General features: G+C 40.0%; 1 pseudogene; it reads right to left on the bottom strand.

Moving 5' to 3' along the window:
* Window positions 1-2,105: 2,105 nt before the first annotated feature.
* LOC122747645 lies at window positions 2,106-9,395 on the bottom strand (annotated as a pseudogene).
* Between the last annotated feature and the right edge of the window lie 11,725 nt (window positions 9,396-21,120).

The raw sequence follows: 21,120 nt of genomic DNA, 5'->3' as shown, positions 1-21,120 counted from the left end.
CTGATTTAATGGTAGATATCCATCCACTTTTTAGAGATCTCTTCTCTGATTGTGATGGGACATGCTCAGTAGGCTAATAATTGAAAGGGAGCTTTTATACCAAGTTGAATTGACATAAGAAAACTAAGCATTGAGTACTGGATGAAGAAGCAGCCTCAGAGCCAGCCAGATAGACCAGGATTTATATCCTAACTCTGCCTCAAACTGGTAATGTGACTTTGGACAAGCTAACTATCCTCTCAGTGCCCCCAGGCATCTCTTGAAGATTATGATTGCTCATTTGCATTGGCAGAGGGTAATTTCTTCACTCTATGCAGGTCTAGCCAGAAAAAAATAACAACAAAAACTCTGATATTAAGAAATTTTTATTGTTTTCTCCCAGGTAGCTCTTCAGTTAAATTATAAAAACATCTAATACAAACAACGCCCAATTGGCCTAACCCTTTTCTGCGACAAGTTAATCAGTTCCAAAGGAATATTCAAAAGAATAAAACAAAAATCATGAGGAGAGTAATCAATTCAAATCGACTGTAACGATTGGAATGACCTGCTGGAGACTTACTGTAGAAGAGTTCCACCCATGAAGCGAAGGTCTTTGAGGGCAAGACCAGGAGTCTTTTCTTTGGAAAAGGAAGTGACGCGGGCGAGTGGGAGGAGGAAGGAAGAGACTGGCGCTCAGTCTCGGGCTCTTTCCTTTGGACTCTGGTGAAGAGCGGAGCTAGAAATGTGCTCTCCCTTTAATAGACAGGAATCTAGGCCTTTCTCTCTCTTTACCAAATTCTTATTCTCCTTAATAAATGCTTAAAAGTCTAACTCTTGCTAAAGCTTATAATTTATTGGCGACCACTCATTAGATATTTTAGACAGTTTAGCTAGAATTTTAACCCTTAACACGACAGTACCTTCTTCTGTATGCCAGGCCTCGTAATAGATGTTGGGAGTGCAAGGATAAAAATGTAACAGTTCTTGCCCTCCAAGGGTTAACATTTTACTCGTGGGACATAACAAGTGATGTCATTGGTCCTCTTTAAAAACTAAGGAAGAGGGGCAGCTAGGTGTCCCAGTGGATAGAGTACTGGCCCTGGATTCAAGAGGACCTGAGTTCAAATTCAACCACAGACATTTGACGCTTACTAGCTCTGTGACCCTGGGCAAGTCACTTAACCCCAATTGCCACACACACACACACACCAAAACAAAACCTTTCTACTAAAAACTAAGGAAGAGGGCAGCTAGGTGGCACAATGGATAGAGCACTGGCCCTGGATTCAGGAGTACCTGAGTTCAAATCCGGCCTCAGACACTTGACACTTACTAGCTGTGTGACCCTGGGCAAGTCACTTAACCCTCATTGCCCCAACAAAAAAAATAATAAATAAAAAATAAAGCAACATATGAAACTGTATTTTAAAAACAAAACAAAAAACAAAAAAAAATAAGGAAGAACAAGAAGAAGATATGCACATAAATATAATAAGCACCAGATAAATGTAGACTGACAGAGGGTATGGTCTAATACTATACAAATCAACAGTAGCAGCAGTATCATCCATATTACAGAGGGAGTAAGACCAAACAAGACATATCAATCCATCTAAGAGTATTGAAGAGAATTGGCCCAAGCACAAAATCTCAATCCGAAGCTAGGAAAAGAAGAAAATACTGAACAGAATGAAGAAATGCTGTAGGGCAAGAGAAGCCCAAAGAGTAAATACAGAAGAAGAGGGTAATCCCACAATAGCTACAAATAAGTAGGGCCACCTAGCTGCCTGCATTGTTTTAATTTTTAAAAGGTATAATGGGGAGCAGCTAGATGGCACTGTGGCTAGAGCACCGGCCCTGGATTCAGGAGGACCTGAGTTCAAATCCGGCCTCAGACACTTGACACTAGCTGTGTGACCCTGGGTAAGTCACTTAACCCTCATTGCCCCGCAAAAAAATAAAAATAAAAATAAAACAATGGCATTTAATGGGAACTGGGGCATGGGTACAATTATGAAATCCAACACAAAACAAGGATAGGGAGCTGGGTTGTAAGGTTCCAAAATGAAGGGATCAACAGTAGGGTCTGGAAGGAAAGATGGTCCACAGATGACTGAGCCAGGCTAATACAGACTCTCCTGTCTGTCTTGTCTGTATTCACCCTTTGAGTCCATTTTGCCAGGTGCAAAGCCACCTTTGTCCCCTCCCCCCCTGCCCCCTTGGAATCCCCCATGATCCCTGCCTCTGTCTTGGTACCCTCCACAGTCATTGCCATTTCTCTGATCATCTTCAAAATTACCCCCCACATGAGAGTCTCCAGGTCCCCATCTGGGTTCATCGGGTTTAGGTGTCTGGGACTGGTTACTCTTGTTCCTCTAAGAAGAGTTCATATTTTCACATGTGGGATTAGGACAGTTCCAGTCTCCAGATTGCTGCTGCCCTCTTCCACTAGGGAATCCTCCTTGGCTGCCACCACCTCCAAAGCCTCCAGAGCCCATGGGTCCTCCATGTTCAGGATCGCCAAGGCCATTGCTGCCTCCTCCGTTGAAGTCTGCTCTTTGAGTAGCAAAGGAGATTTTAATGGTGATGTAGGAGGCAAAAAAGGGGTTAACAGAAAAACTTAAGACCCAAGCTCTAATTCAGATACTGCCTCTAAAAGGGATTCAGACCCCAGTTAATGGATAACTTAAGACTTGAGTTTTCATTAATACAAGCCACATAAATCAGTACCCATAGCGGGAACATGGGGAGGTAGGTCATGAAGACCTTAAGAGATAACAATAATACACTGACAGGCTAGAGAAATTCAAACTAGAAATAAATGAAAAATGAAGATGTTTTGAAACCAAGCATGGGAATCAGAAAGAGACATGCACAGAAAAGGCCAAATTTATCCCCAGATTCACCTTATGACTTGTAAACCCCCAAAACACACCTCCACAGAAAAAGGTACCTGCCTTGGGTTGGCTTAGGCCCCCAGGAACTCCAAATTAGTATAGGCCCTTCCCTGTACCTCCCTAAGGTGGAGATTATTATAATGGACTGATAATCAATTTATCCATACTATAAATATAGCAGTCTTTTCTTTCACTATTCGAGAGATACCTTTCCACTTTTCTGGTTCTCTCCCTGTGTTCACTCACAGTATTGCAATAAAACCTGGCAAACTGAGTCACTGAGTCTTGTAATTCTTTTGGGACAACTCATGATCAATTTGACCCTAATTCCATTCCACACCAATGAGGTTTCCAGAAAATTCTTTGCCATCAAACCAATCAACGGCTGCCTTGGCAGAGGGGGGATCATCAAGTGATACTGTAGCCTCTTTTCTGCTTTTCTGTCTCCCTAATATACATGTTGATCACAGGCTTCCCTGTCTTCTTTTTTTTTTTTTTTTAGTGAGGCAATTGGGGTTAAGTGACTTGCCCAAGGTTACACAGCTAGTAAGTGTTAAGTGTCTGAGGCCGGATTTGAACTCAGGTACTCCTGACACCAGGGCCAGTGCTCTATCCACTGCGCCACCTAGTCGTCCCCCTTGTCTTCTTATTAGTCTTATTAATTTCAATTTGCCATAGACTCAATGGTAACACTCTCACCTAAGCCTTGGATGAAGATCATATTATTATTGGATTTATCCTGTTCAGAGTCATGGCTTGATCCTTGGTCCCTGGGCCCACCGAATTTATTGAAGCCACCACAATTACTTCCTCCCATGCCCATGCTACCTCTGCCTCATAGCCACCATTGTTACGGTTGTAGTCACCTCTACCACTGCTGGGGCTGCCTTCTTATCACAGGGATAACCTCCTTTCATTGGCTGTGTGCATCTTTAAATCTGGCAAGAATGAACCATTGATTCTCTGTTCTGACCTTAGAGCCTGGATTGCAGTTGGGCCATGCTGTCGGTGAGCCTGCCAGCCCCGCCCCATCATAGAAGCCTGTTGCCTGGAGAGTTTTGGACTTGAAACTAGAACTGTGCTCTATGGGAACCTTGCTAAGATATTAAGTTAATCTCCTTCCCCTCTGTGAGAAAAACGACTCATGCTCAATAATTCTCTGGAACTCAGCAGCGGTGATGTGTCAAAGGTGTATTTATTGTCATTCTCACAAGAATGGGCAGCCCAGTGTGTAGCTGGTGGGTGCCAAAAACGGAAGCTTGCAGGCCCTGTTTTATCCCCTGATCCTTAACATGAAATGGCCCATTCCCTTTTTCATCACTGCTCTGATTACTCAAGGGTTACAATCTATGTGGAAACTAGCTAGTGGACCGAAGTATTCCCACCCCACTGCCTCAACTTTCCCAGTGGAAAATTTCTCTGATTTAACCCTCATCTGTGAATATTAGCATTTGAGTGTTTGCTCTACTTTTCCAGGGGAAATTTAGCCTCTGAATTAACTCTCACTGAGAGGAGACAATTGCCTAATTCCTCACACCCTCTCAGAAACTTAGGTGGTGCAAAGGGAGAAGAAACTCCTATGTGTTGGGGGAGTATGTTTGTATATTTGTGATTATACCTTTTGAAGTAAATATTTCTGTATAAAAGCTAATCTAATAGCTAATGGAATCGGGATGCTGGGGGAGCCTATATCCCCTACAGTGGGGAGACACTATCAGTAAAAGCTACAACCAATAGCAGAAAACCAAGTTATCCCTAACCCCCTTGATTCTAAAAATCTTAGTAGAGAGGATAAAAATTGGAAATTAAAAAAAAAACTTCCAAACAACTGAATTGATTAAAAAAAACCCCACCTAATAAAATAGAGAAATAATCATCTATTTTGATCAGATAACATAAGGTTAGTAAGTGGGCTTCTGATTTCATTTGTGTACTCAATTGCCAGATGAGTTTAGATTGAAATGCACCACTTCTTCCAAGGTAGACGGGGAAAATGAGTACAAATGACAGACTTAAATGGTTAAGGACTGCTTTAGTGAGCTAGCTGGCTGAAGCTGGAGTTTAAGGGGTTCCTTTCAACCTGATCATGGTCTCTATTTGCCACACTAGTCAACCTAAATACAAGCCTGAAAAGGAGCAGCTAGGCCTGGGTTTGCTAGCAACCCTTCCTCTTCATAAAAAACCAAGGGAGCAAAATAGGAATTTTGAGGTATAGACTTAAAAAAAAGAAGCTTTTTGGATTTTTTTTTAGATAATTAGATAGCTTCCATTTTTCTTGCTGTGTGGATACAGTGATTTTGTTTGCTGATGCAAAGTAGGGTAGAGCTTACTGGTTCTACCAACCTGACCTGATCCTATTTCATCTTGCTCCTGAGTTGATTTGCATGGCAAATAGGCACATGACAGAGTTGAAACAAATCTCACCAAAGCTATGCTCATTTCCTTTGCAGCTTTGTTAAATAGAGTTCCCAGGATAATTTGAAGGAGACTCAGGTTAAGAGCTGGGAGGCTCACTGGAGTCAGGAAGGCTTGAGTTCAAATTTGACTTCAGACCTGTATTAGCTGTGTGACCCTGGACGAGTCAACCTCAATTTGCTGGTGAAGGAAATGGCAAACCATTCCAGTATCTGTGCCAAGAAGGCCCCATGGACAGTGTGTGTGATCCATATGGTCACAAAGAGTTGGACATGACTGAAAAATAACAACAACAAAAAGGTTAGCAACCTAGGGGTATGAAAAAAATTGTTCTTACCATAACTGAGAAAATGGGTAGTTGTCTCCTCTCTATGTGGATGTCACAGTAAGTTATACTTCTCCTGACCTGTTTGTAGGACAAAGGTCTTGGATCCCCTCCTCCCCCTCAGGCTAGCAAGGTCACATGGTTCAAGGAGCCCTGGTCTCAATAAGGTCTGGTCAGAGTTGTGTCCATATAAGGAAGTATAAGGTCCACTCCTGAGTTATGCTAATACAAGGAAGAGGGGTGGGAATACTGCATTCCGATTAGCTAGTTTTTGTGAGTAGATTGTAACCCTTGAGTAATTGGACCAATGATGATAAAGGGGAGGGTCCATTCTCGGTAGGGACTAGGGTATAAAACAGGGCCTGTGAGCCCCCTTTCTTGGCACCCACTAGCTGCACACTAGGGTGCCTCCTTCTCATGAGAAAAAAGTAAAGAGCCTTTGTCACATCCCTGTTGAGTTCCTGAGAATTATTGAGAAGAGGATGGTTTTTTCCCTCACAATAACTCATATAAGAGTTTAGACTGAGATGCACCACTTCTTCCATGGCAGACAGGGAAAAGGAGTACAAAAGACAGACTTAAATGGTTAAGGACTGCTTTAGCTGGCTGAAGCTAGAGTTTAAGGGGTTCCTTTTGAGAGGGACATATGGATATGACCCTCCACTGAGATGGAAAGTGCCCCCCCCTTCGGCCTAGTGATCTGATCTCAAAGTCTTAAAGCCCCTTAAAGCCCCCTATTTCTCTCTCTCTCTGTTTTTTCTCTAGAGAGAGGCAATAACGGGAAGCTACTATCCCCCTTTCAAAATATAGGCATATCAACTTAAAAATTGCTTCATAGGGTCTGCACCGAGACATTATGTAGATATGATAAATTGTTGCTGAAACATGAAATTTTGCAAAATAACCTATGGCTGAACCCCTGAGGTTGGGGCACTCTGACCCAGGAGAGAGGGACTTATCACTGAACATCCCAGGAGAAGGATTTACTGCTGAACCCAATTACCGCATTTTTGCTCAAATCAGATGTCTGTAAAAAGTGATTTATTGCTGAACCCAATTACCGCATTTTGCTCAAATTAGATGTCTGTAAAAAGTATAAAAACTGCTTGATTTCTAATCCCGGTGTGTCACACCTCCTGGTTGTCCCAGTGAGTGTGGTATACCTTTCTTTCGAAAGAAATAAAATCAGTGCTTCGGCCTCCTTTCTCCTCGAGTCTCTATTACAGGGGTCAGTGGGTGTACTCCCATCCCACTCACTTTCAACCTGATCATGGCCTCATTTGCCACACTAGTCAACCTAAATACAAGCCTGAAAAGGAGCAGCTAGGCCTGGGGTTGCTAGCAACCCTTCCTCTTCTTCCTACTGGCATATCATTTTCTGGGTTATAGTTCCAGGGCAAAAAAGAGCACTTGTGGTTGATCACAAGGGACCAGGGGGCCCTGGTTACAGTCCAGAGGTCAAGAAGAGAGCTAGTGCTTGTAGCTGCAGGGGACCAGAAGCCCTTCCTAGCTTGTAGACCAGGAGAACAGTGACCACACCTCTCCCCAGATCGCTCTAATTTGGAAGCACTGAAAAAATGCAGACCTCTGGAACTAGCTCCTTTCATCACTAAAGTAGGAGGCAAGGAGAGCGGGAGCAGGGATTGGCAGAGAGACGAGAGGTTGGAACAGATGCTCAGGGAGAATGAGTTGGATCATGACACTTACTGAAGAAGAATAAAGGATTATTGTAGGTCAGTAAGAGTCCAGTTGAGATAAGATGACGTGAATTTGTAGCGGACCCATCCAACATAATGGTGTGACTTTTTCTAGTGCTAGCCAGGAATAAGAGCAGAAAAGCCAGATATTGGGAGTAACCCAGAGTTGAGACTTGTTGAGGCATGAATGGCCACAGGACAAAGAGCAAAGGGACAGTTCCACTGGATTCTGTGTAGTCAGATCTCATCTTAGGGATTGTCTTTAGATTTACAATTAAAAAAAATTTTCTTTAATTTTTTGGTGAGGTAATTGGGGTTAAGTGACTTGCCCAAGGTCACACAGCTAGTAAGTGTTAAGTGTCTGAGGCCGGATTTGAACTCAGGCCCTCCTGACTCCAGGGCCGGTGCTCTATCCACTGCACCACCTAGCTGCCCCAGGGATTGTCTTTAGTCCTGGAAACCACAGTTTAAGAAGGACATTAATGAGTTGGAGAGTTTCCAGGGGAAGGGTATGGGGAGAGGCTTTAGTCTAGGTCATATGATCTACTGAAGGAACTGAGACTCAGGGCAAGGCATATTGACTCTTCAAGTATATGAAAAACTGTCATGTGGAAGAGATACAGACTTGTTCTGTGTGATTGTGGGAAGAACAATAGTAGAGGTTGCAAAGAGGTTAAGCTTGATGTTTGAGAATAACTTTCTAATAATTAAAACAATCTCAAAGTCTTCCCAAGGAGAATGACTGAATTCATACTTAGCAACAGTTCCTTTGCCTAATCCTAAACTTGGAAGAGGAATGAAACAGAAGATGCCCACCCAGATGTGCTAGAGCCAGCTCAAACTGGGTTTGAAGGGCCAATTGTTAAATTTTCTGTTTGAGCATTTATATCTCCGAAATCAATAAACACTACAAATGAAGGCTTTATTTATTGTTTTGTTGATTGTCTCTAGACTTAAGAAAATGATGGCTAGGGGCAGCTAGGTGGCGCAGTGGTTAGAGTACTGGCCCTGGATTCAGGAGGACCTGAGTTCAAATCCGGCCTCAGACACTTAACAAATACTAGCTGTGTGACCCTGGGCAAGTCACTTAACCCCAACTGCCTCACCAAAAAAAAAAAAAAAAAAGAAAGAAAAGAAAATGATGGCTAAAAAGGTTAATAATGTAGAATAAACTTAAAAGTAAGTCATGGGTGGGGAGCAGCTAGGTGGTGCAGTGCATAAAACACCAGCCCTGGATTCAGAAGTACCTGAGTTCAAATTTGGTCTCAGACACTTGACACTAGCTGTGTGATCCTGGGCAAATCACTTAATCCTTGTTGCCCCAAAAAGTAAGTCATACATATATTTGTTTTTGGAAAGCACATCACTGTGCACACTCATATGGAATACACACTTGGCTCTTGGTCAGGCCTAGTATCTGAGGACTGGTTCTACATCTGGTGCTTGCAGCAAGAACTCAGCCTTTGGGGCCCAGGCACTGGACAGGTTCCAGAGTGAATATTTTTATTTTTAATTTTGTTTTTGTTTCATTGCCTTTGAAATATTCCAATTTCTCTATGGATCTATGACCTTATCAGTGTTGGTATACTCACCTGCCAATGGTGCAGATTCTAGCCTATACTTTCTCTCTCATCCTATTTGACTCTTGCAACTATATTCCCAGAAGTCCTCCAGAAGGGTCCATTGTATGTCTATCCCTCTCCTTCCCTTCCTATGTGTCTCCCTCCTTCCCTCCCTGTCTCTCTTTGTCTGTCTCTGATTCTTTTTTTTTTTAAATAAAAGTATTTTATTATTTTCCAGTTACATGTTGTCTATGATTCTTTCTCTCTCTCTCCCTCTTTTTCCCTTCTCCTCCCCACCCCCTAGCAACATATATAAAAAGAGAGCTTCCTCCAAATTTCTCGTCATTGCATAGGTCCCAGTGGAGCACAAGGACTTTCTACATGTTGTTTTCTCTTGTTGCCACATGACCATCCCAGCTCCTTTTCTGTTCTTACATTTCTCTGATCTCTTTTCCATCACTCCCACCTTGTGCAATTTCTCACTGGTAAAATATTGCAGCTGACTTACACCCACCATGCACCTCTTCACTGTCCTTTGCATGCCCAAGAACTTTTTCAGAGATGGTAGTATTTTAATGGCTCACAGCCTTATGGCCTGAAGAATATTGATGCTAAAATAATGGACCCTTGTTTCAGGGAGAAACTTGTGGCCATTTAAAGCACAAGTAATTTCCTAAAGACATCCAGCCTCTCTCCTCTTCCTGTTTCATGCTGGGCTGAGTTCATCTTTTAAAAAATACATTATGCTAAATATTTAAAGTCTTTTTAAAAAATTCCGTTGTTAATGACTTGCAAATTTTTTTAAAGCTTTCATTTGATTTCTTAACATTTCAAATTTGTATGTAGTAGCTGAATGGGTTGAGATCTGCGTTGTTGGAGGGAGATTCTGAATAAAGGAGATCATAAAACCACTTAATAATATGGTGTGATTGAATGTAGCACAGTGGGGTGAACACTGAATTTGGAGGCAGGGTACCCAGGTTCAAATCTAGACTCTGTTACCTATTGTCTTTATGACCTCAGAAAAGTTAATTAACCTCACTGGGGCCCAGTTTCTGCATCTGCAAAATAAGGGGGTTAGAATAAATGACTTCTGAGGGCACTTTCAACCCAAAACGTGTGACCTTATTGATTCTTCAAAAGCATTTTGAGTGTTGCAGGAAAAGCTTCTTTTCCAGGGCAACATGCATAAAGCCCTGAGGTCTAGATCAAAATTCAGAAATTTGAAAGCATAATAATAGTTTTTCATTCATTTAAATTCTCTACAAGTTCAATTATAGATCAAGGAACAGAGTGGTTTTGGAAAAGCCATATCATAATGTCTAGCTCCTACCAAGATAATGATAGTGGTTCAATTAGTACACCAATTTGTAACCCATCCTACAGTAATGTATACCAATTGAACATCCAGATGTGTGCCCATTTGCATTACAATGCCCATTCATACTCTAAGTGCTTACTCCAGTTACCAAATAGAGTCCCAGTCTCTCTTCTCAGTGCTCCCAATGCACTATTCTAGAGAGTAGGGGGGAGGAATGTTGGGAGATCCCACCCAGTGATATTGCTTTGGAGGCATAAGCTCATTGCCCTGAAAGAGGAATGAGCTCCTTTGCCTCTTGTCGATGGTTCCAGAATTATAGTAGGGAGTAAACTTTGGTGCTGACAACAGAAAACTACTTGGCTTAGGAGGGTTTTCCCCCAACTCGGTTTGTTTGTTTTGTCCATACAAATGGTACCATCTACCCCTGCTTCTTGTCCCCTGTCATTATCAACCCCACCTCTCTCTTTTTTTTTTTTTTCCGGGGCAATGGGGGTTAAGTGACTTGCCCAGGGTCACACAGCTAGTAAGTGTCAAGTGTCTGAGGCCGGATTTGAACTCAGGTACTCCTGAATCCAGGGCCAGTGCTTTATCCACTGTGCCACCTAGCTACCCCCGACCCCACCTTTTACAAACATGGAAAGGGAATTTGAGGAGCTGGTATCTTTCCAGGAGCAGTCGTTTCTTACACTCATGGTTTTAAAACAATGCTTATTGTTTTCTCTTTTTTGTCCAGGAAGGCAAGAACATGACCTTCAAAATAATATTCATGTGATCCTTACTTATAAATATTCAGGAACAGATATTTCCTAACAACCAAACCTGTTGTCTGAATATTATCACTCCCAACAACAGCAAGTTCCTGTAAGTAATCAAAGGTATAAATAAGGGAGTTATTCCCAATAGAATGTAAGTCATTACAGTTGCTTGATTTTTGTGCAGCAATTTTTTTTCTAAGCTGCCAACAATGATAATATGTATTTTCCCAAGTGATTCTGTCTCGTTGGTGTCAATGCCAGGTAGGGATGGAATCGGGGGTTTACCTTTCTTATTTATGGATGGGAAAATGGGATAGAGATGGGTTCAAAGTAAGGTAGTTGCATTATTGTGATGAGAAACCAAATCATCTCCTGAATTTTAGGGTAAGTCTTTTAGCTATTGGGCCAAACTTCTTTCGCCTCCTGGTCCTTTTTCTGACTTCCCCTGGACTTTAAAACTATGTCCCCTCTACTCTGTTTATCCTGGGACTTCCAACAGTGCCTGGTTCATAATAAGAGCTTGATAAATGTTTATTTCCCTTTTTGCTTCCTTTTGGTGACCCAAACATTTGATTCCTTAAAGAGTCACTGACATAGTAGATAGAGTGCAGGACTTGGAATCAGGAAGACAGCCCCCCCCAATCTTGCCTTTGACAGTTACTAACTGTGTAACCATAGACAATTTACTTACCCTTTCCAAGCCTTAGGTTTTTTTTTTTTAACTTTAAAATAGGGCTTATAATACCTAGAGGTATTATCCTCATTCGATTACTCTGGGGCTTAAATAAAATAATGTATATACAATACTTTACAAACTGTAAAGTGCTATTGAAATGTACCCTGTTATTTTTTTCCTCTTGATGATTTCAGACTATACAGATCTTTTTTTTTTTTTCCTTTGGCAGGGCAATGAAGGTTAAGTGACTTTCCCAGGGTCACACAGCTAGTAAGTATCAAGAGTCTGCAGCCAGATTTGAACTCAGGTACTCCTAAATCCACAGCTGGTTCTTTATCCACTGCACCACCTAGCTGCCCCCCCCCCCCATCATCATTTCTTATAGCACAATAGTCGTCCATCACAATCATATGCCACAACTCATTCATTGAGCATCCCCTCAATTGCCATTTTTTTGGCCACAACAAAAAAAGCTGCTATAAATATTTTTGTACATATAGATATTTTTCTTTTTCTTTTATCTCTTTAGGTATATAGATATATTGGTGGTATTGCTGAGACAAAGGGTACACACAATTTTATAGTTCTTTGGGCATAGTTCTGAATTGTTCTCCAGAATGTTTGGACCAGTTCAGAACTCCACCAACAGTTTGTTAGTATACCTACTTTCCCTTATCTTTTTTAGCATTTGTCATTTTTTATAGGTGTGATGGAGGTTCCTCAATGTTGTTTTCATCTACATTTCTCTAATCAATAGTGATTTAAAGCATTTCTTCCTATAACTATAGAATGCTTCGATTTTTTCTTTGGAAAACTGCCTGTTCATATCCTTTGACAATTTATCAATTGGGAAATGACTTTCATTTTCATAAATTTGACTCAATTCCCTATATATTTGAGAAATGAGGCCTTTATTGAAGAAACTTGCTATGAAGTTTTTTTGATATTGCTTTATTGTTTTCAGCACATTCTTCTGTGAGTTTTGCTCGATATTGCTTTATTGTTTATAGAACCTTTTAGTTAAATGTAGTTTCCCTGACTGGAAGACAAACTAGGCTGTCTTTTGCCTCAATTCTTACCTAAGTGTTTAATTACTGAATGGTCATTGCCTCAGACAAACAGACCTAAGAAAGACCTTAGATTAAGAAGGCCAAAGTCTCCCACTGCATCTAAGGCCACTGCCAGTCATTTGACCTATGTCTTACCACTGGATTCCCATGCCTCTGGAGGAGAGTGAGGCTGATGATTTTGCACATTTCTGCCTCACTTGAATCTAATTCACTTGGAAGTGAAGACATCACCCTCCTGATGACATTGTCCTCTTCAAGAATGAAGGATGAACAAGAAGTTTATCTGATTATCTCTTTTAATTAGGTCTTATTTTGCTTTTGCTTTGTGTGAGATCATGATTATTACTCCTGCCTTTTTTTACTTCAGGTGAAGCATAATAGATTCTGATTCAGCCCTTTATTTTAACTTTGAAACTTTCTGTTTCAAAGTGTATCTCTTGGATTCTGTTTCTAATCCATTCTGCTATCCACTTTCATTTTATGGGTGAGATTATCCCATTCATATTCATAGTTATGATTACCGGATATTTCCCATCATTCTATTTTCTTCTGTTTATCCTTCTCTCTCTTTTTATCCTGTCTCTCTTCAAAAGTCTGTTTTGCTTCTGACCAATGCTTCCCTTAATTTGCTCCCCCCTTTTGTCATCTCCTCCCTCCCGATATTTCTTATCCCCTTTTCCTCCTTTTCCCTTTTGGGAAAGATAGATTTATATACCTGAGTTTGTATAGATATTCTTCCCTCTTTGAACCAATTCCAAAGGGAGTGAGGTTTGAAATTGTCCACCCTATTCATCTCTCCAGTTTCCCCTCCACTATAAAAGCTCTTCTTTGTGTGCCTTTTTTATGTGACAAAATTTTCCCTATTCTACCTCTCCCTTTTCACTTTTCCCAGTGCATCTCTCTTTTCCCTTCTTTAATTTTTTTTGAGATCATCCCAACACAATCAACTTATATTCATGTCTTCTGTCTATATAGATTCCTTCTAACTGCCCTAATAATGCCAAAGTTCTTAGAAGTTATATGTATCATCTTCTCATGTAAGAATGCAAACAGTTTAACTTTATTGAATTCCTTATGATTATTCTTTTATGTTTACCTTTTTATGCTTCTTGTGAATCTTGTGTTTGAATGTAAAAATTTTTTATCAGCTCTAGCCTTTTCATTAGGAATGCTCAAAAGTCCTCTATTTCATTAAATAACAATTTTCTCCCCTGAAGGATTATATTCAGTTTTGTTGGGTAGATTATTTTTTGGTGTAATTCTATCTGCTTTGCCTCTCAGAATATCATATTCCAAGCCCTGCACTCTTTTGATTTTTTTTTTTTTGCAGGACAATGGGGATTAAGTGACTTGCCCAGGGTCACATAGCTAGTAAGTGTCAAGTGTCTGAGGTCAGATTTGAACTCAGGTACTCCTGAATCCAGGGCTGGTGCTTTATCCACTGCGCCACCTAGCTGCCCCTAGCCCTGTACTCTTTTAACATAGAAATGGATAAATTTTGTGTGATTCTGACTTGGTTCTATGATATTTGAATTGTTTCTTTTTGGATCCTTTCAATATTTTCTTCTTGTCATAGGTTCTTTGGAATTTGGCTATAATATTCCTGGGAGTTTCATTTTGGGATCTCTTTGAGGAGATTATTGGTGGATTCTTTCAATTTCTTTTCTATTTTCTGGATCTAAAATATCAGGGCAGTTTTCCTTTATAATTTCTTGAAATATGATGTCCAGGTTCTTCTGTTTTTTGATCATGGATTTCAGGTGTCCAATAATTCTTTTACATTATTTCTCCTTAATCTATATTTCAGGGCAGTTTTTTTTTCCAGTTTCACATTTTTATTCTATTTTTTTTTCATTCTTTGATTTGGTTTGATTATTATTATTTTATTTTTTATTTTTTGCAGGGCAATGGGGGTTAAGTGACTTGCCCAGGGTCACACAGCTAGTAAGTGTCAAGTGTCTGAGGCCGGATTTGAACTCAGGTACTCCTGAATCCAGGGCCGGTGCTTTATCCACTTCACCACCTAGCTGCCCCCTTATTATTTCTTGACGTCTCATGAAATCATTAGCTTCTAATTGCCCAATTCTAATTTTTAAAGAATCATTTTCTTTAATGAGCTTTTATACCTTCTTTTCCATTTTTTTTTGTCAGGGTAATGAGGGTTAAGTGACTTGCCCAGGGTCACACAGCTATTAAGTGTCAAGTGTCTGAGGCCTGATTTGAACTCAGGTCCTTCTGAATCCAGGGCTGGTGCTTTATTCACTGTGCCATCTAGCTGCCCCTATTTTGCTTTTTAAGGAGTTCTTTTCTTCAGTGAATTTTTGTGCTCCTCTTACCATTAATCCAATTTTTTTTAAGGTGTTATTTTCTGCAGTACTTGTTGGAGCTTCTTTTATCAAGCTATTATTTCTATTTTCATAATTTTCTCATGTCACTCTCATTTCTTTTCCCAAATTTTCCTTTACTACTCTTATATCTTTATTTAATGCCTTCAGGAGTCCTTGTTGGGCTTGGATCCAAATAACATTTTTCTTTGAGACTTTGCTTTTAGCTGTTTTCAAATTGTTGTTGTCTTCTGAATTTGTATCTTGGTCTTCCCTGCCATCATGGTAGCTTTTAATGGTCAAGTTCTTGTTTTGTTCTTTGCTAATTTTCCCAGCCTATTTCTTGACTTTGAAGTTCATATTAAAGTTGGACTCTGTTCACCTTGGGGTGGGGAGACACTACCCCAAGCTTCAGGCTTTTTGTGTGTGCTGCTTTTTCAGAGTGTTAAGGGCTAAAATTCTAGCTAAACTGTCTAAAATATCTAATGAGTGGTCGCCAATAAATTATAAGCTTTAGCAAGAGTTAGACTTTTAAGCATTTATTAAGGAGAATAAGAATTTGGTAAAGAGAGAGAGAAAGGCCTAGATCCCTGTCTATTAAAGGGAGAGCACATTTCTAGCTCCGCTCTCCACCAGAGTCCAAAGGAAAAAGCCTCAGAGTGAGTGCCAGTCTCTTCCTTCTTCCTCCCACTAGCCCGCGTCACTTCCTGACACCAAAGAAAAGACTCCTGGTCTTGCCCTCAAAGACCTTCGCTTCATGGGCGGAAATCTTCTACAGTAAGTCTCCAGCAGGTGGCGTTATTCCAATCGTTACAGTTCCCCACTTTGTTTCCTCAAGAAACGGTATGTTTCCTTGATGAAACAGTCAAAAATAACAGAATATAATAACCTATGCTAACAATATGTTAATAACAATATAGAAAAGGAAGAGAGGAAAGTTTTTGTCCAGAGGGGCGATTTTTTTTGTCCTCATGAACCGACGCTTTGACATTGGTCTTGCAAAGGGAGGGCCTCTGCAGAGAATACATGTTACAGATGGTGTATATTATAACAGAAAGAGAAAAAGAAAACAACAACAAAACAAAACTGTTCATTTAAAGTCTCTAAAAGTCTTTTCTCAGATGTCCTCTAGGTGTAGTTGTGGAATGGAAGTCTTTTCAGGGGTTGATGTGTAGATGCTGGTAATCAGCCAGGAAAATTTCCTACAAAATTGAGCTTAATACAACTTTAAAATAGCTTTGTCAATAATCAAATCAAACAATGAAAGTTCTCAAAAACATGTCTAAGAGAATTCAGAATCTTGGTTGTTAACACATGAAACATACAATAAAACAAAAATCGAAACATTCTTTAAAATTATAATATTACTATAGTCCCCCCTTTTGGAGGGTAATTGAGAAGACAATTGCTGTGATATTAATTTTTAAAAATAATTTTTATCTTTGTTTCATCACTTTTTGCATCACCTGCCTAATTATCCTCATGCCATTATGAGAAATTTTAAAATCTTATATAATAGGTAACAGATGTCAAGGCCAAATTCAACAGTGTATTTATCATGACACCTGAGATAATTATGGGTGTTACCATAAAAGAACGGAGAAATGATGGGATATGAGCATTCCCACACTTGAGCAATATGTACTGCCCATACAGTATGCCAGGCTTAAAATAGGTGGATGGAATACATGTCCATGCCACCGAACATATTGGAGGAAACTGAGTCAGACTTAATCAGATGCATGGAATTGAGATGTCCATGGCATCAGGCATATAGGAGGGAGCATAGAAGCGAGGTGTAGAAGTGAGATGGGTGGGATGAATACTTCCAGCCATCTGTACAATATTGTGGGGAAAAATAAGATAAAATATTAAACCAAGAGAATCCAACCTCAACATTAGTCAAAAGCCGTTCCCTTGGCCATACCTTGACTTCATGCATGTCTCCCCTCATGTGACAGTTCAGTGTCTGCTCTTGCATGTATTCCTCTTGTGATTGGATGGCATCTTGGCCAACTGGCATCCGATAACTCAGAATAAAGGCAATTAATATCTTAAATGATAAGTTCCCATAATCCAAGTCTCATATGGATTTAAAAATTGAGGATAATAAATGATTGCAAAAAATGTGAATACATCTTGACTCAGAAAACAATATATAATTATTCAACAATTTCAAATAATACCCCTTTTTTTTACTTAGTATACAATTTCTTTTTTGAAAAATCATAACATATTTAAATACAAGTTAAATCACAACACAATCTCAAAGAAAACTTCTTTTTTGAAAAAAGAAAACTTTTACAAACGTTCCCCTCTTTTTTTTTTTTTGGAATATGCTTATCAAAAATAATACTTCTAGAATCAATTTACACTTGCCATGGCAACCAATTTGCCAGGGAAATGCTTTAAAGAGTTTGATCAAATAATCAGTTGAGAAAAAATAACAAAAACAAACAACTCAGAATATGGGAGCACAATACTCCTAGAATTAACATTGCATTATGAAATCAAAACCATCTTGCAATTTTTTCAAAATTAGATAAATGAATAGAAGAAAATACACATGGAACAATAAAAGACAGTGAAATTCAAACTAAGGAAATCTAAATGAACATGAACTTAATATTAATAAGAGTATTATAAGATATAAACTTGATCACATGACTATAAAAAGCTTTTACAAATATTCTCCTTGTTTTAGAAACTAAGTATAAGACACAATCTCAAAAGCATGAAAATCTCTATGAAAATAAACCCATACCATTAATTTAAAAATGTATACGTGATAGCATAGAAATCCTATGTAACCTCTGAACTGATACTATTACTCTGAGTAAATTCAGAACACTTTTGATTCCGATATCTAAAATCCCCAATACTCATATCAATACCTTGCTGCTTACTTCTACATTTCTGTAAAACATATACCCTTCCATAGCAAAAGAAGCAGAGTCTTGAACTATGTTGATGATTGTCATTCTTATTCAGCTTAAGTTTTTCTTCTTTAACCCCTCTATGTTGTCTGTCAGTCTTTTCACCACACAAATGCTTTATAAGATTACTAATTAAAGACAAAAGCAGGTTAGCAAAATTATGAACAAAACGAGCATATCTGGAATTTAAAGGGTTTTCTAAGGTTGTCTCAGAAGCACAGCCAGGCTGGGGAAGGGCTGAGCCTGAAGCTGCAAATGTAGTTAGAGAAAGTTGAGCATGCGCATTAGATCTCTGGACTTCCTGGGCAGGGGAAGCAATGGGCTTGGCCATGGGAGGAGTAGAGGGTGGGGTCTGGAGAGGAGGGGAGGGCCCAGGGCAATTTGAATCAGACTTGATTTTGAACTCAGGCCCTAGGGGATAAAAAGCTTCTAGAGGTTGGGTCATTGCCTCTAGGCATGCAAAATTAGAGAATCTCTCAGCATTAGAATTTGAAAAAAATACAGGAGTGCAAGGGTTCTCTGAAAAAGCATGGCTGGGAGAGGGGGGGGGTATTTATATTCCCTTGTGTAAGTACCTTGCTGGCTCCTTTAACAAAAATAAAAAGAAAAATAGAAAATCCACAAAAACAAAGCATTAACATGATCTTATCTCCCATTTGTCTGGTTAAACAGACTAAAATCAAAAATAGGGTAATTAGGGAGTTTAAAAGGTCCATTTGAAAAAATTTAAAGGGAAAACACAGCCAGTACACCAGTACTTAGTTAAAGGGAGAGGGTAGGGGAAATTTCTTACCCAACCAGAAGATCAGAAGACCAAGGTTTAGCTTGTCCCTTCGTGGTCGCCATCTGTTAAGGGCTAAAATTCTAGCTAAACTGTCTAAAATATCTAATGAGTGGCCGCCAATAAATTATAAGCTTTAGCAAGAGTTAGACTTTTAAGCATTTATTAAGGAGAATAAGAATTTGATAAAGAGAGAGAGAAAGGCCTAGATTTCTATCTATTAAAGGGAGAATGCATTTCTAGCTCCGCTCTCCACCACCGTCCTCAGGAAAGAGAGTGAGACCGAGCCGCCAGTCTCTTCCTTCTTCCTCCCACTAGCCCGCGTCACTTCCTGATGCCAAAGAAAAGACTCCTGGTCTTGCCCTCAAAGACCTTCGCTTCATGGGCGGAAATCTTCTACAGTAAGTCTCCAGCAGGTGGCGTTATTCCAATCGTTACAAGAGTTAGGTCTAGAGGGCTGCATATTTTCAGTGTTTTCAAAGTAAAGTCATCTGGGGAGCAGTGTGGTCACTGCTCTCCTGGTCTATGATCTGGTCTTTACTTAGAAAGTATTCCTGGTCCCCTACAGCTGTAAGCACTAGCTTTCCTCTTGGCCTTGGAATTGGAGTCAGGGCCCCTTGTCCCTTATGACTAACCACAAGTACTCTTTTCCACCCTGGAACTATGACCTAGAACTGCATATGAGCATGCCAACAGTGCCAGCTGTACTCAGTGCCACTCACTCTCTTTTTGACCAGGTATCCAGTCACCCTATTGTCTCTGGGTCAAGAGCTCCCAAAGCTGCTGTTGTTGCTGTGGCTATTGCTGCTGCCTCCAAAGCTCACTACTGATGTTGCCATGCATGCTATGCTCTAGCTGGTGCTCACACTGTGTCACAGACCTTGCCTGTCAACCTCCTAAGTTCTCTTAGGTTGGAAAAATAACTCACTCTTACCTCTTGTTGGCTCTGATGCTCCAAAATTTGATTTAAGGAGTTGTGTTAAAGTTGTTTGGAGGGGAATTATGGGAGAGTTCAACTATATTGCTACCTGTACTCTGCTGTCTTCACATGCTATGTTTTTTTGTTTTTTTTTTGGCAGAGCAATGAGGGTTAAATCACTTGCCCAGGGTCACACAGCTAGTAAATAACAAGTGTCTGAGGCCTCCTTTGAACTCAGGTCCTTCTGAATCCAGGGCTGGTGCTTTATCCACTGTGCCACCTAGCTGCCCCCCACATGCTATTTTTTTTTCTTTTTTTTAGTAAGGCAATTGGGGTTAAGTGACTTGCCCAGGGTCACACAGCTAGTAAGTGTTAAGTGTCAGAGGCCGGATTTGAACTCAGGTACTCCTGACTCCAGGGCCGGTGCTTTATCCACTGCACCACCTAGCTGCCCCCCACATGCTATTCTTAAGAGATAAATAGCAAAGTTAGCTAAGTTGGTGCCCAGAGACAGATAGAATAATGTGATACTTGGCCTTCCTGCCTTTCAGCATTTACTAGGTGGGTAATCAAACAAACCACCATAAAGATAATTATATGTTATATACCAACATTTGTCTCAAAGGAGGAAAAAGTAGAGGAATTCTATGGAGAACTTCACAAGATCCTCCAAACTAAATCAAGATGGGACTCAAGTCCATTTGCATTATTGCTTTTCACCCGGGAGGAGAAATTTATGAAAATAAGTGAAGCCTGGCTTACAAATACTTTGATGTTCAGCAGTGTTTGTTTCTAGTCAGGATACTTGGTTTCAATTCCTAGTTCTGACCCTTGGCTGTGACTGGGTCAAGTCAATAAATCTCTTTAACTTTCAGTCTCCACATCTGTAAAACATGGATGATAATATTTGTATTGCCTGTAGACCCTCTTCTAACCTGAACACTTTGTAAACCTTTGAGTGTTCCATGAATGTGTGTTTGTAAACATTTTTATTATCAGTGATTTCATTGTGGAAATGTCGATGCAGGGGGAGATAACAAAAATTATGTTGAAAAATGATGGGGCAGCTAGGTGGCACAGTGGATAAAGCACTGGCCCTGGATTCAGGAGTACCTGAGTTCAAATCTGGCCTCAGACACTTGACACTAGTTGTGTAACCCTGGGCAAGTCACTTAACCCCCATTGCCCCACAAAAACAAACAAACAAGCAAAAAACAAACAAACAAAAAAAAAGAAAAATGATTCAGGATCAGTCAATAAAAAGATCACATGGTTTGCAAACTAAGAAGCATCACATGCATACAATGAATAGTTTCTCTAAGAAAATAATTGGAATGGATGTGGAACACTAAAAAAAATATGATTTTATCTTAGAAACTAACTGGTTACAGCTGTAAGCAGTCACTTCAGAAAATTTGTGTCTAGTCAAATCATCACTTGGTTAGGACAGAAGTAAAAGT

Source organism: Dromiciops gliroides, chromosome 1, assembly GCF_019393635.1.
Source record: "Dromiciops gliroides isolate mDroGli1 chromosome 1, mDroGli1.pri, whole genome shotgun sequence".
Classification (NCBI taxonomy): domain Eukaryota; kingdom Metazoa; phylum Chordata; class Mammalia; order Microbiotheria; family Microbiotheriidae; genus Dromiciops; species Dromiciops gliroides.
This window is presented reverse-complemented; position numbering and strand designations above follow the sequence as displayed.